This window comes from Mustela nigripes, chromosome 15 (assembly GCF_022355385.1).
Source record: "Mustela nigripes isolate SB6536 chromosome 15, MUSNIG.SB6536, whole genome shotgun sequence".
Taxonomy (NCBI): Eukaryota; Metazoa; Chordata; class Mammalia; order Carnivora; family Mustelidae; genus Mustela; species Mustela nigripes.
In genome coordinates, this window is record NC_081571.1 from 68,887,267 (window position 1) to 68,899,683 (window position 12,417).

General features: G+C 39.2%; 1 protein-coding gene across 2 annotated transcripts in view; it reads left to right on the plus strand.

The window, feature by feature from the left end:
• GPC6 (glypican 6) overlaps nt 1–12,417 on the plus strand; it is a 1,099,176-nt gene that overhangs the window by 490,017 nt on the left and 596,742 nt on the right. The window lies entirely within an intron of this gene.

The window sequence follows — 12,417 nt, forward strand, 5'->3', positions numbered from 1 at the left end:
TCTGATTTATATTTCAAAGAAGATCATCTACATTTTTCCCGTAGGAATATATAGAATACTGTTCTTTCTTTGTATTGTTTCTTTAAAATGAGTCTCTAAATTGGATTCACTTTCCGATGGTTATACTTAGGAATCTAAATGCTATTTCTAGTCTGATTTCTTTTTTAGGTATGAAATTTTAAATCAATCATACACAATTTTTTTCAAAATTATTATTATTGCATATTGAATCTTAATCTCCACTCCTCAGATATTCCAACTTTTTACATGTTTTGTTCATTATTAGTGTTTTTAGTCCTGGATTTTTAGAGTGTATTTTGTCTTTAGTTGCTTTGACCTTAAATTTCTATTAATAATATATTGCAAGTCATATTTTTCTAATCTTCTTACCTCCTTGATAAGAATTTTCAGTCTTACTATACTATAATTTTGTACTTCTTGGAGAGGGTCAGTTTAGATTTTATTCCAAGAAATTCACTGTCTTCTTCTTTGCTATGGTTCAGAATTTTTTTCCTTTGGTCTTGCTTTTTTATTCTCCCTTTTAATCTTTGACTTTTGCTGCTTTCTATCAGAATGTTTACTAAGTAGTTTTCTGAGGAAGGATTTCTTGCAACACAACCTACCATCATACTAAGAATCTCCGTTTATTTTCAAACAGATTATATTAAATATTTCATATTTTACCAATAAGGCAATTTTATAGCATAAACAGGTTTATAAAATATACAAAGTTTCTATAAATATGTGCAGCATATATATGGAGAAAGAGGGAGAGAGAGTGATGATTTCCATATTACATGAAGAGTTTTACAAATATTAATGTTTATATTAATAATAGAAGATGACTTCCCCAGGGGAAAAAAGCATATGCCTTCAGCTGGTATTTGCCCCCCAGAAGCCAAGAGGCCAATAGTTACATAGAAATTCTTCATCCTCACTGGAAATGAAAGAAATGCAGAGTAAAATAATAAAATATTCTATTTCTAACAAATTGCAGTGGACTAAAATAACTTCATTTTGGAGAGAATGGGAATAAAATCTGCATTTATAAGTAGTTTTTCCTCAGGTATTTTAACCTTCTGGACTACAACTTTGAGCGATAATATTCTGTTCTTTTTAGAGTTATTCTGAACTTTCCAAATTTTCTGCAACAAATAGAAAGTTGTAAAAAAGAAGATACAGTGTATGCTTAAACCTAATAATAAGTAATGAAGAGACGGAGAAGAGAAAAAATATATCAGGGGAAACGATTAGGAACCACATCCTAGAATAAATAGAATTTAAACAGTGTTCTTATGGATAGATGAGTTTCATCGATGGAGATAATGGAGGGCAAAGGGCTAATTTAGGTCAAGGGAAAGGAATTAGCAAAGATAAAAAGAAAGAGTGCTTGGGAACTTGACCATGTTTAAGGAGGTAGATTTTAAATGTTATCACCACATTACATACACACTCACACACACATGAAGGGATAGAGATGTTAACTAACCTTATTGTCATTGTTTTGCAAAATAACATGTATCTAGTCATCACATTGTATACCTTAAACTCGTATATGTTGTATGTTAATGATGGCTCAATGAAGTTTGGAAAATTTTTAAAATTAAAAATAAATGAGAAAAATGGATGGGCAAAATCTTAAGAGAGGGGGGAAAGGGGGAACTACTGACAGTAATTTGTTTCTAGAGATAAAATTGGAGTTTTTAAATGAAATTAGAATTCTCTGGTCTACCACTCTGACGTTGACAGCCTCGATGCATACAGACTTTCCCCATCAGATCAGTGGTGATATTACCGAGTGGGACTTTTAGGTATTCCATGATGAAGGGTGTCATTTGGAAGGTTGACATAACTGAGAGCACTAATGTTTTTTAAATGATTAATGCATAAATGGTGTTACAACATTATGATTGCTTAAGGGCCATTCAAAGTAAGAGATACCAATGGATTTTGATATAACAGAGTACAAAAAGTTCATTGATACTGTCTCAGATCTTTATTATTATAACCGTTAAAAACCATTTAAAAAAACCTTTCTTTTGTTGCGATTTTCATGTTGTATCAAAGAATATATGTAATTAACTGAAAAGTTTTTAAAAATAACTTTCATTTTTCCAAATGCTTACCTATGTACATTTTCTTCATATATATCAAGTAGAACAACATATGGAAAGAGATTCAATGCAGAACTAGATATGGTAATTCAGCTGTCTTTCCTTAAGACAGATGACAAAATTTTGCAAAAATGTGAAACAGTGCAGTTTTCCTTGCTAAATTGTTTTTGTTTTGGAAAACAGAGTTACTTTTCATAAAAACAACTTTCTAAAAAATTAATAGAGCACTTAGGATATTTTCAAGATCATTTGTTGACCAAGGAACTGGAATAAAATGGGGTAGTACTGAGAAATAATTCATATAACATATCCCTCTTTTGGTGATAGGTATGAATATTAGAACTGCCATTACGATAAAAAAAATGGACAATGACATATAACCCTTCATTCATTCAATAAGTAAATCAGTAAATACAGCATGTTCCTTTAGCCTGAAAATAATTTTTTCAGGGCTATATTTTTACAAATAAAAATCTTAGTCTATGGTGGTTGGTATTTTCTATTTCAAACTAGTTTGAGGTTAAAAAAAAAAAGAAGATGGAGTTATAGTCAGTGTAACAGATACCACAATTGAGATAATAAGCAGACAAGAAAACATATCTCACAACAGCCTACATATTCCCCACAGATTAGCTTAAAATCCAGAAAATTTGTGTCATTGGCTCTGAGACCCAAAGTGAAAACAACTTGGTACTAATCAAGCTTTAATGGCCCCACCTACCTATTTCAGCCAACCCCTGTTGCTCTGACTGATTTTAGCTGCTTGGTTAGGGTGGGCATCAGGCCCAGGCCCATGGGAGCTACTCGGCGAGGATTTAATTTGCTTATTTCTGAATTGGCCCCACAGGGGCTCCAGGGAGAGGTAGTGGTTCACAGCATATACTGCAATGGTTTTTCTAGATGTCTAGAGGAATATGGAGGAGCCACAATACACATTCCCTTCTCCTTTCTCTTTTGGAGGCAGAGTCAGTGTGCAAAAGCAGGAAGGAAGGAAAGCAGAAAGGCTATGTACTACCAAAAACAAAACAAAATGAAAAAAAAAATAATAATTTGCCCAGAAGTTCTGGAAAGTCAGGCTGGAGGGATTGGAAGGTGACTTAGAGTCGGGTGTGGTATTCTCCACCTGAAATCAGAAGGGTATAGGCTCCGTGGCCTCACTAACAACAGTAGGTAGATGATGTCATCTACAGAACTGTGTTAGTCCTTGGGTTTGGAGTTCTGACCATAAATTATTTTTACTGCGTTTTGTAATTTCTCTTCAGTAATCATGCGTGTCTATCTCCGCATCGCTCCTTTTCTAAGTCTTTGCAGAAATAAACGACCTTGGCTTTGTTCTCGTGAGCCTAGTTCTCTACACCTTGAGTCAGACGATTTCTCTCTTCCATTCCTTTGCCTGCCAGCTTCCTTCTCGGTCATTAGCATTCAGTCCTCTCGCTTCTCTTCTAGCCCCGCCATTCCTGTTTGTGGGGTCTTCTGCCAGTGCGGTTTAATAATTCTCTCTGGCTCTATTTTCTCTGCCAGTATTTCTAATATAATATTAATCAGTTCTATTGTTTCTGATGAGCATACTGAGCATAAGGGCCCAGAATGACATATTAATTGTAGTTTTGAGTTTGAGGTTGTGATTTGGGTTCTGTGGGGTAAGTTCTGAAGAAGTAGGGATGGACAGAGATTTTTCTGTTTTGCAGCCTATCTTGGGTCGGAAGACTCTGCTAGAACCTTTCAATGGCCAACAAGCCTTCTCACAAGCTGGGGTGGCTAATGCTTTTTCAGAGCTAATGTCCAGCCACAACGTGCTCCTCATACAGCGCATTAGACATGCTATGTTCGGGAGCTCTGCGGGGCTTTCTGGATGCAAGTCAAGACTGAGAAGTTTCCGATTTCATGTCAGGCAAATGCTGTTCTCTTCCCACAAGAGATGAGCTATGGCTTTTCTATGTGTTTTACAATGAAAGCAAAGGTGGGGTGTGGGGTTGGTAGGAGAGGAAAGCCCAGTCGGGCATTTCTGAATAAACAGTTGTAACTTACTACCGCTGGTCACATGGTAATCCGAGCTGCTGCAGAGCTCTGGGATCGAACTGGTATCCTTGGGAAAGGTTTCAGTGCAAATGCTACAGGATGGAGAGCGGAACAGTCCGTCCGCTGCAGTGGTGCAGTCTTGAAAGGGCACCCGTCAGCATGGGTGAGGAGTTCCAGGAATGTGTTCCCTCCTGTCATCCCCACAGGACCTGCGGACCCACAGGCCTGACTCATGCCAGTGATGGCTGTGACATCCACGGGCCAGGCTGCGTGTCTTTCATCGAGAGACAATTACTGGGGTAGTGCTGAGGCATGACTGAGCCTCTGGGCACAGTAGCTGTCACACCTACCACTGAGGTGTGTGAATTAATGATCAGACGGATTCAGCAGGTTGTACAACATTAACTTTAAATTGTCAGCTCCACTGCGAGTGTCCGACAGGCTTCCTTTTGTGCCCTCTCTTTCATTCGGAGTCTGAATTTAGAAGAATAAACACTTGCTTCCTTCCATTGAAGCCACTTAACGAGTCTCCGAGCAGGGACATGGGGAAGTTCTTGTTTTCACTCCGGTGGCTTTGGGGATGGTACATCCAGACCGTGATGGAATGAATGTTCTCTGCCTCAACTTCCTCTGGACGGAAATAGTAAGAGACCCTGTATGTCACAGCTCAGAAGCTCAGCAGCGTCTCACTGCTGAGTGCTGGGAGGGTATGATCTGGGCCCCCTCACAGACTATTTATAGAGTTTCCATTTTTTGCATGGTGCTATTATAACTCGCTGAACAGCCCTGTGAGTGCTTCTTTGTGTGTGTGTGTGTGTGTGTGTGTAACCATCAACAAGGTTTACTGTTGGAATGCAGTTGCGCTGGGCAAGTGTCTTCCTCGTGATGCTCATCTTTAGCCCCACAACAAAAAGTGGTTTTGTCTCAGCATCCTCAGACCAAGAAAGCTGAGGAGACGGAGCCCACACCATAGAAGGAGAAGAATGACAAGCTGCCAGGCTACTCGGTGGCTTCAGGGCTTTCTTGGAAGCCTGCACGCTCTGTGAAGATGTGTGCAAACCTTCTGGCATTTTTCGCTTTAATGCTCTTGTGACAAATTAAAGCATATTATAAGCTACTTTCAAATGTTCCACTATTCCCAAGGAAGATTTTTTTTTTTTCTTGCAGGAATAGATAGTGTTTTGTTTTGTTTTTTTGTTTTTGTTTTTTGGACCTAGAATATCAATCAACCTGAAATATTTACATTGAAGTCAAGGGAGTATATTAATAACTCTTAGAACATAAATTACTTAGGGGTTATCCCTCTACTTCAGAATCTTGGCAATCGAATAAGCTGTTTTTGGTTCCCTTTTCCTTTGCCACTAGTATAATCGTGATCCTGACACCCACCAATTGTGACACTTTCCAACATGCCTGTAGCCCTTCCTCTGTATCGCTTTGAGAACGAAAACAACTTACCCAGCTAAACGAGATGAATAATTAATCACTTAGTCCCACTGGGAGAAAATGACACATATGGCTGAGTAGCAGGGGGCATTAAGAAAAAGAGCTGTCAAAGGGTGCCCTTTCTTCCCAAATGTTAAAGAATGCTATTTTTCTCTACACTTAGAATCAGAGTATCAGCAGGTAATGATAAGAGTAAAATCCATGATGGTCTGGAATGGATATCTAGAAAACAATCAGGATAACTGGTGTTCTTCTAAGTAAACATTGTAATTACGAGCTCATTGAAATCTCTATCCCTTTAATTAATCTAATGTTATCAACTTTTGAGGCCATCTAAGAGGGTCTGGGATCTGCTCAGCTGCTATAAAGCCCGGACATGAATCTATCTCAGTCTCAGTACGGAGACCTCCGGGAACTCCAGAGTTGATTCTAAAGGATGTGGTACAGAAATTTTCTCTCTCTCTCTCTCTCCCTCCACTCCACCCCCACTCTCTCTCGCTGTCCCTCTTCTCACTCTCAAATAAATGAACAAGGGATATGTTAAAATCTGTAAGCATACCAAGCCTTTTTCATAGTTTGAAGAAGTATTATTTCATACACATATGTACCAGTGTTCAAATACATAAACAGGTGCTGTTGTGATCGATCAAATGCAGAATCATTTAATTTTATCCTTAAACACATGGTAGCTTTATATTTGTGTTGACATTGTGCCTAGTCTCAATCAAGAGATTCTAAAGGTACAGCCATGGGGTCCAGTGTTTTGGTTTGATTTAGTTTGTTTTTTTTTTTTCCCCCCCATTTGAAGAGATCCTCATACACCAGAAGACCAAGAACCATTGCAGTGGACAGGGTTTGGACCCAGCTTCCAGATGGGAGGACTGTGTACCCTAACTCCCAGAAGGAGGGTCTCCCTGGAAGTGGCCTCCTTTTAATTGAAGGGCTTTGCAAGCACTTCTGTTAGGTCATCATAGTTATTGATGCAAGCAAGGAATCAATTTTTCCCTCCCGTAAAAGACACGATCAGGTATTTCTTCTTGGGTAGGGATGCAGAATAAGTCCATATGGAGTATGTGGCAAGAAATTCAGAGCTCTGGAAAGGCCCTGGTGTCATTTGGAATCCTTCTCACTCCCTGAAAGTCACTTTAGCTCAAGAATTTGCTCTTTGTTTGAACAGATACTTTTGGGAAAGGCTAGTACTTCACATTTATAATATTGTTTATTTCTTGAGGTCCTCAGTGGGTTTTAGAACCTTGTGCATTTGAAATGGAGGCCTATATGCTACAAGGAGAGAAAAAAGGGACTCCCAAACCTCTGAACAGTTCATTTCCTCTGAATTTTGGCTTCACATGCTTTTCCTCCCAAAGTGAAGCCGTGGTAGTGAACGGCACTACCTTTGACCATCCCCAAAGAAACATTCAATTATATGTGACTTAGTGTTTGTGATGCACGTACACTGTGCAATAATGTGCTTTGGAAAACATTATATTGTTTGCTTGTTTTTTAAAGATTTTATTTTATTTATTAAAGAAAGAGCAAGCAAGACAGAGAGAGCATGAGCATGGAAAGAGTTGGAGGGAGAGGGAGAAGCTGACTCCCCGCCAAGCAGGGAGCCCAACATGCGGCTGGATCCCAGCACCCCAGGATCATGACCTGAGCCTAAGGCAGTCGCTTAACCGACTGAGCTACCCAGGTGCCTTGTGATGTTTTTAAGTCTAGAAGGCTCTCATTTTGTAGCACCAGAGGACTTTTGTGTAAGAAATATGTGCCGGAGTAATTCTCTACTGTCATTTCTTTATTCCACCAATAACTTTATCTTAGAAATTGATTTCCTCCTTGGTAAAGAAGAACAGCCTACATTTCCAATGGAAGACGTGTACATGTTTACTGGCATTCTCTCTTTCTCTCTCTTCATCTCTCTCTCTCTCTCTATCTTTCCTCAGCAGCCAGTTCTGAGGAAGTTATACTTTGCATCAGTGTTCATAGGAACGTCCCTGGGGGTCCACCTGGGCTGCACGCTGGCGAGGGACAGTGTTCAGCTGAGGGAGCTCTTAGCATTTGGGACAAGACAATAGTACATCATGCAGGACCAAAGCGCAGACTTGAGGATGTCTGGGGGCCTGCCCTCTAAGTTCTAGAAGCATCTTGTAGTCATCATGACAATCAAAGGAAAGCAAAACCCCCAAAATACCCCCACCTATCTCTACACCTCAGCAAAGAGTTCCCTTCCTGGTTGAAAACCACAGTGCAGCCTCTTCCCCAAGTCAGAATCATTCCTCAAGGTTCTCGGCAGGTCATCGTGCACAAAGCTGGACTGTCTTCTTACTTACGGTGATGACAAACGGAACTTCTCTAACTCCCATCCTGTATGCCTCGGGTCTCCACTCCTTCTAGCATCAGGATGTGTGCACATGCTAGATGATGCTGGAGTGTTTTGTTTGCTCTTCAGTGAGGATTCACCAAATGCCGAGCCAGTGGGATGAGAATGTTGTGCCATTTTACCCTGCTTGGGTTTGGCTTGGGGGCGGCGATGTGTGTGCAAAATTGGCTTTTCTCACCATCAAAGGCTTGTGAGATACTGCAAGAGGAACGGATCACTTTTCTTTTCCCTTATTCAGCCTTCCTGATCTTTCCAGCTGTACTTGGGCTTTCAAAGTGCCACTGATAAGCTGATGATTTTGTTTTAGGGGCACGATAGGGCAAGAGAGATTAAATACTGCCAACTGTGCTCACTAACACTGTCCCCCAGGCAAATAAACAAGAGCCCTTCTGAAGGGATGTAAAATTGGTTTTCCAGGCTTAACTTCCACAACTGTTTTACTAGAGCTTGTAAAAATAGACTCTAATTGCTCTGTGGCACTTTTTCCATTGCAAAGTTTCTACTTCAAACCCTTTATGACTCCCTTGTTCTACAGGTAGATGTTTATATTATGACAGATACCTCTAATTAACTAAACAAGGAAAACCTACCAAATAATTCCCCACGTGGAAATTAAACCTTCTGGACCAAGCACTCCATGCCAGCACTCTGTTTCTACATTGTTTCTGATGCTCCATGTAAGTCCATGTATCTTCATAAATCCATGTGAACTGCCAGTGTCTGAAACCCGGTTCATGAAGACCATGGGGGTCGCTCACTCTGTGAGTCTCCCCGGGGGTCAGAGACTGGAGATTCGAGGACAGAAGGAATGATCCTACACAGTCTCTCTCAGCAAATTTGTAACGGGGCGGGGGCGGCGTGATCTGGACTCTGCGTCTTCGCTGAGATGCCCACAGAAGGTCATGGCTTGGAAGACCACAGGGAGTCAGGTGTGGGCTACTCATTGTTTATTCTATGATTTACTATATATATGATTCATTCTATATATAAAGAGAATACACGTCTGTGTGTATGTATGCACACACATACTTAGTATTCTCTATGACATATGTCTATTTTCTTGAGTGTTCTGATAGTAATACATGTAGAGAACTAATATATATCAAAACCATGCCTATATATGTATAGATATGTATTAACTTTTATATGTGAATAAAACAGCCCCACATCAGTAGGTGTGTTTACCTACAGATACAGGTCTTCTCGTAAGGGTTGTATTTTCTTCTTCCCCACCCCGCCCTGCGTGAAAGGGTCTCCCTGAATACTTGCCTTTGTTCTTCAAATCTGTGGAAGGTGAGCCCTGAGTCAGCTGTTGCTACAGTACTAACATTGATTTCACTTCTTTTTGACCTACTGGCATTTCCTAATTGTGTCATCATTAACTCATTTCCTGGGTTCTTGTGTGCGTCTTTAATTTTTAATGCTGGTCTCTCTATGATCTGACTCCTGTGTTTCTTTCCAATCCCAGACTCTTCCACCTCTTTCCTCTTCTATCTCTGAGCCCTAAAATCTTGCCTTTTTGAAACAGGTAGTGTTTTTCTTTTGTTGTCACATTTTCTTTCTCTTTTGTTCCTCTGGCCCAGAGTAACCACCAGCCTGAATTTAGCTGATCTAGTATCTCCTCCTCTAGGAGATAAGGTAGAGGTTTTCCTTCCCTCCCAGAGAAATGATCACGCCCTTCTTTGTACTAATGTTGTCTATTGTACACATGTCCAAAATAACACTTCACAAGCTACTTTAAGCTCTGTTTTAAAGTTTGTCTCCCTTTCTAGACTGAGCAGGCTTTATTCACTATTGTCCCCATCTTTCTTGGGTTACGTGTGGCATGTAGTAGCTGTGTTCTGAAGCAAAGCCCCTAGTGAAGAGCATTTCATGGTGGCTCCAGTGTCACTGATAAAGGACATATGATTTAATGTTTACGGAAAACCTCATTAATAACCATTACTCTCAGTTAACATGGGAAGAATGCTTTAAGTTTGCATCAGAATAAATTATTATGTTGACAGGCAGGTAAGATACGCTGTGGACTTACAAGAAATACTTTATATCTGTGCTACAAAATCAATGTGACTTCTTGCTTTCCTATGGCTATAACTTACCTGACATCAGATTTTGTAATTTAGCAAGAATGGCTTTGATTTTTAGTGTCAATGGTAGATCTACAAGGAAAATCCTGGTTTGAAATGAACCTGATATTTTCCTAAAATCCTCATTTCTGGAATTTCCTTCTGTTGAACTAAGGGTTTTAAAAAATATAATCTTAATTTTTAAGTATCATTAGATAAGGTCCGACTAACTCACCCCAAGTTAACTGTAAATTCCACTGTGACAGGCAAGGCAGCTTCTATTGAGGAAGCAAGGCTAGAACTCCCATATTTTCTGATTCTGGGGTCATTTCCCTGCTAATAAAATACTGACTCTATCATCAAGGAATATGCCATCAAGTATAGAAGTAAAATATGACAAGTTGCTGGTGATGGATACCCTTTTCAAGTATCTGTCCCTCCTCCAGCTCTACAGGGAGGTGGAAGGGAAAAGTCGCTGAGATAACATTTAATAACAGCTGGCATCTATTGAGTTCCTTGATGTACTAGACAGTGGAATAACTATCATATGGGTATGAATTAAAGTGATTTTACAGAACCCTAAGAAATAAATACTATCATTTCCATTTGATTCATGAAGTGCTGAGGCTTAGAGATATTAAGTAACAAACATCCAGAAACAGCACCATCCAAAGCAGGGCCAACTCAATGAATGCAAAGTTCTTGCTCTTGACCACCATATTGTGCTTCCTCTTGGGACTGGAGGATTCTGAAAAGGCAGCTTGTTCGTGTTAATTATATCCTAAGCATAGCTGGAGATAACAAGAGGCTGATGGGAGTTCCCTTGCTTCTTGAGTGAAGGAAGACTTGTCTTAATGATGGATGGGGGGCGGGGGGGGATGGGAATTTACCCTCTGTGAACCTGGCCTCATTTCAAGCAACTTGGGGCTTCAGAGTTCTCAAAGGTCATCCCAAGCATGAGCTGCATAGAGCACAGAGCATGAACTGCGCCCGGGGAAAGACCAGGCCTACACCTCCATTCCAAAAAGGGTGTGCCAATTTTTTTTTTTCAATTCTACATATCATTTATAATGTATAAACCACCCTTACCACTACTGTACTGTATAATTGAAATTTGCTAAGAGAGTAGAACATACGTGTTCTCACCAAACAAACAAACAAAAAAAGCAGCATTAAGTATGCGAGGTTGTAGATGAGTTCATTAACTTGAGGGTGGGAAGTCCTTTTACAAAGTGTATGTATATCAAATCATCATATTGTACACATTAAATATCTTCTGATTTTATTCGTCCCTTATACTTCAATAAAGCTGGGGAGGAAGGGAAGAAAGTTCACATCGATCATATTTTTTTCTTTTTTTTAAATGATTTAAAGCATATATTTATAACAAAATGCATATCAATAACACAAAATACATATTTATAACATAAAATACATCTAATCACAGTACACATATTCAGTTATAAAGAATATAGCACTTGGTCATATTTTCAACAAGGTCCCAGGCCACTGCCCAAAGACTAATCCCCTCAGGATAATATACTACATATATCAATACTGAAGTAAATTAATATGCCAACCTTTGATATGCCTTTTCCTGCATTCACCTCAAAATTACAGCAAATTTGATCCAGTGAAATGATTGCCTGTCCATTTCCTCACTGGATTTAAGACCTGCTTTTTTTGTTCCTCTAGTTACATATGCTTTTGAGTTTAAATTGCTTGGCATCCTTTAAAGTTTGCAGAGCACCATGAAAAATCACTGAAATGAAAAGCACTAAAATATGTAAATTGTTGCTATTGTTCTTAAATGCTTCTTCACATAGGATATGATCATTTCAAAGACAAAGTAAGATTTCCTTCATGTCAACAGCGATTATGTTTACAGCATGGGATTTGTTTTCACTATAGGAGCGTTACTACTTCTATAAAGTTAAAAAAAAAAAGTTGTTTTAAACTTTCAGAATTTATATTTCCAATTCATTAACCTCTTTTTCTTTCTGTATGCCTTTGTTATTTCTTCCCTCTTTTTTTGATGAAAATCATGAGTCTGAAGGCAGTTATAAAGCAGGCAGTAGTAAAATTGTCAGTAAGTAACTTTATATTAGACACTGGTTTATAGACTCTGATTTTTAAAAAGCAGTGTAATTTTCTTTTAGTGTAAAATATAACAAATATTGATTTGGGTGGATGTGCACTCTGCTATGTAGTACGTGAGCAAAGAGCCTAAAAGTTAATTCTTTAATCTAGACAGATTATAAACTAGCACTCAGAGGAACATCTTCAGTTTGCGGGAAGGTTCTTTTTCTGGCCTGTGGGTCATGCTTAAGACAGTTCAGTCTCCTTTTCCCCTGCCCTCTCCCCCTGCTGTACTTATTAAAGACAAAAGTGT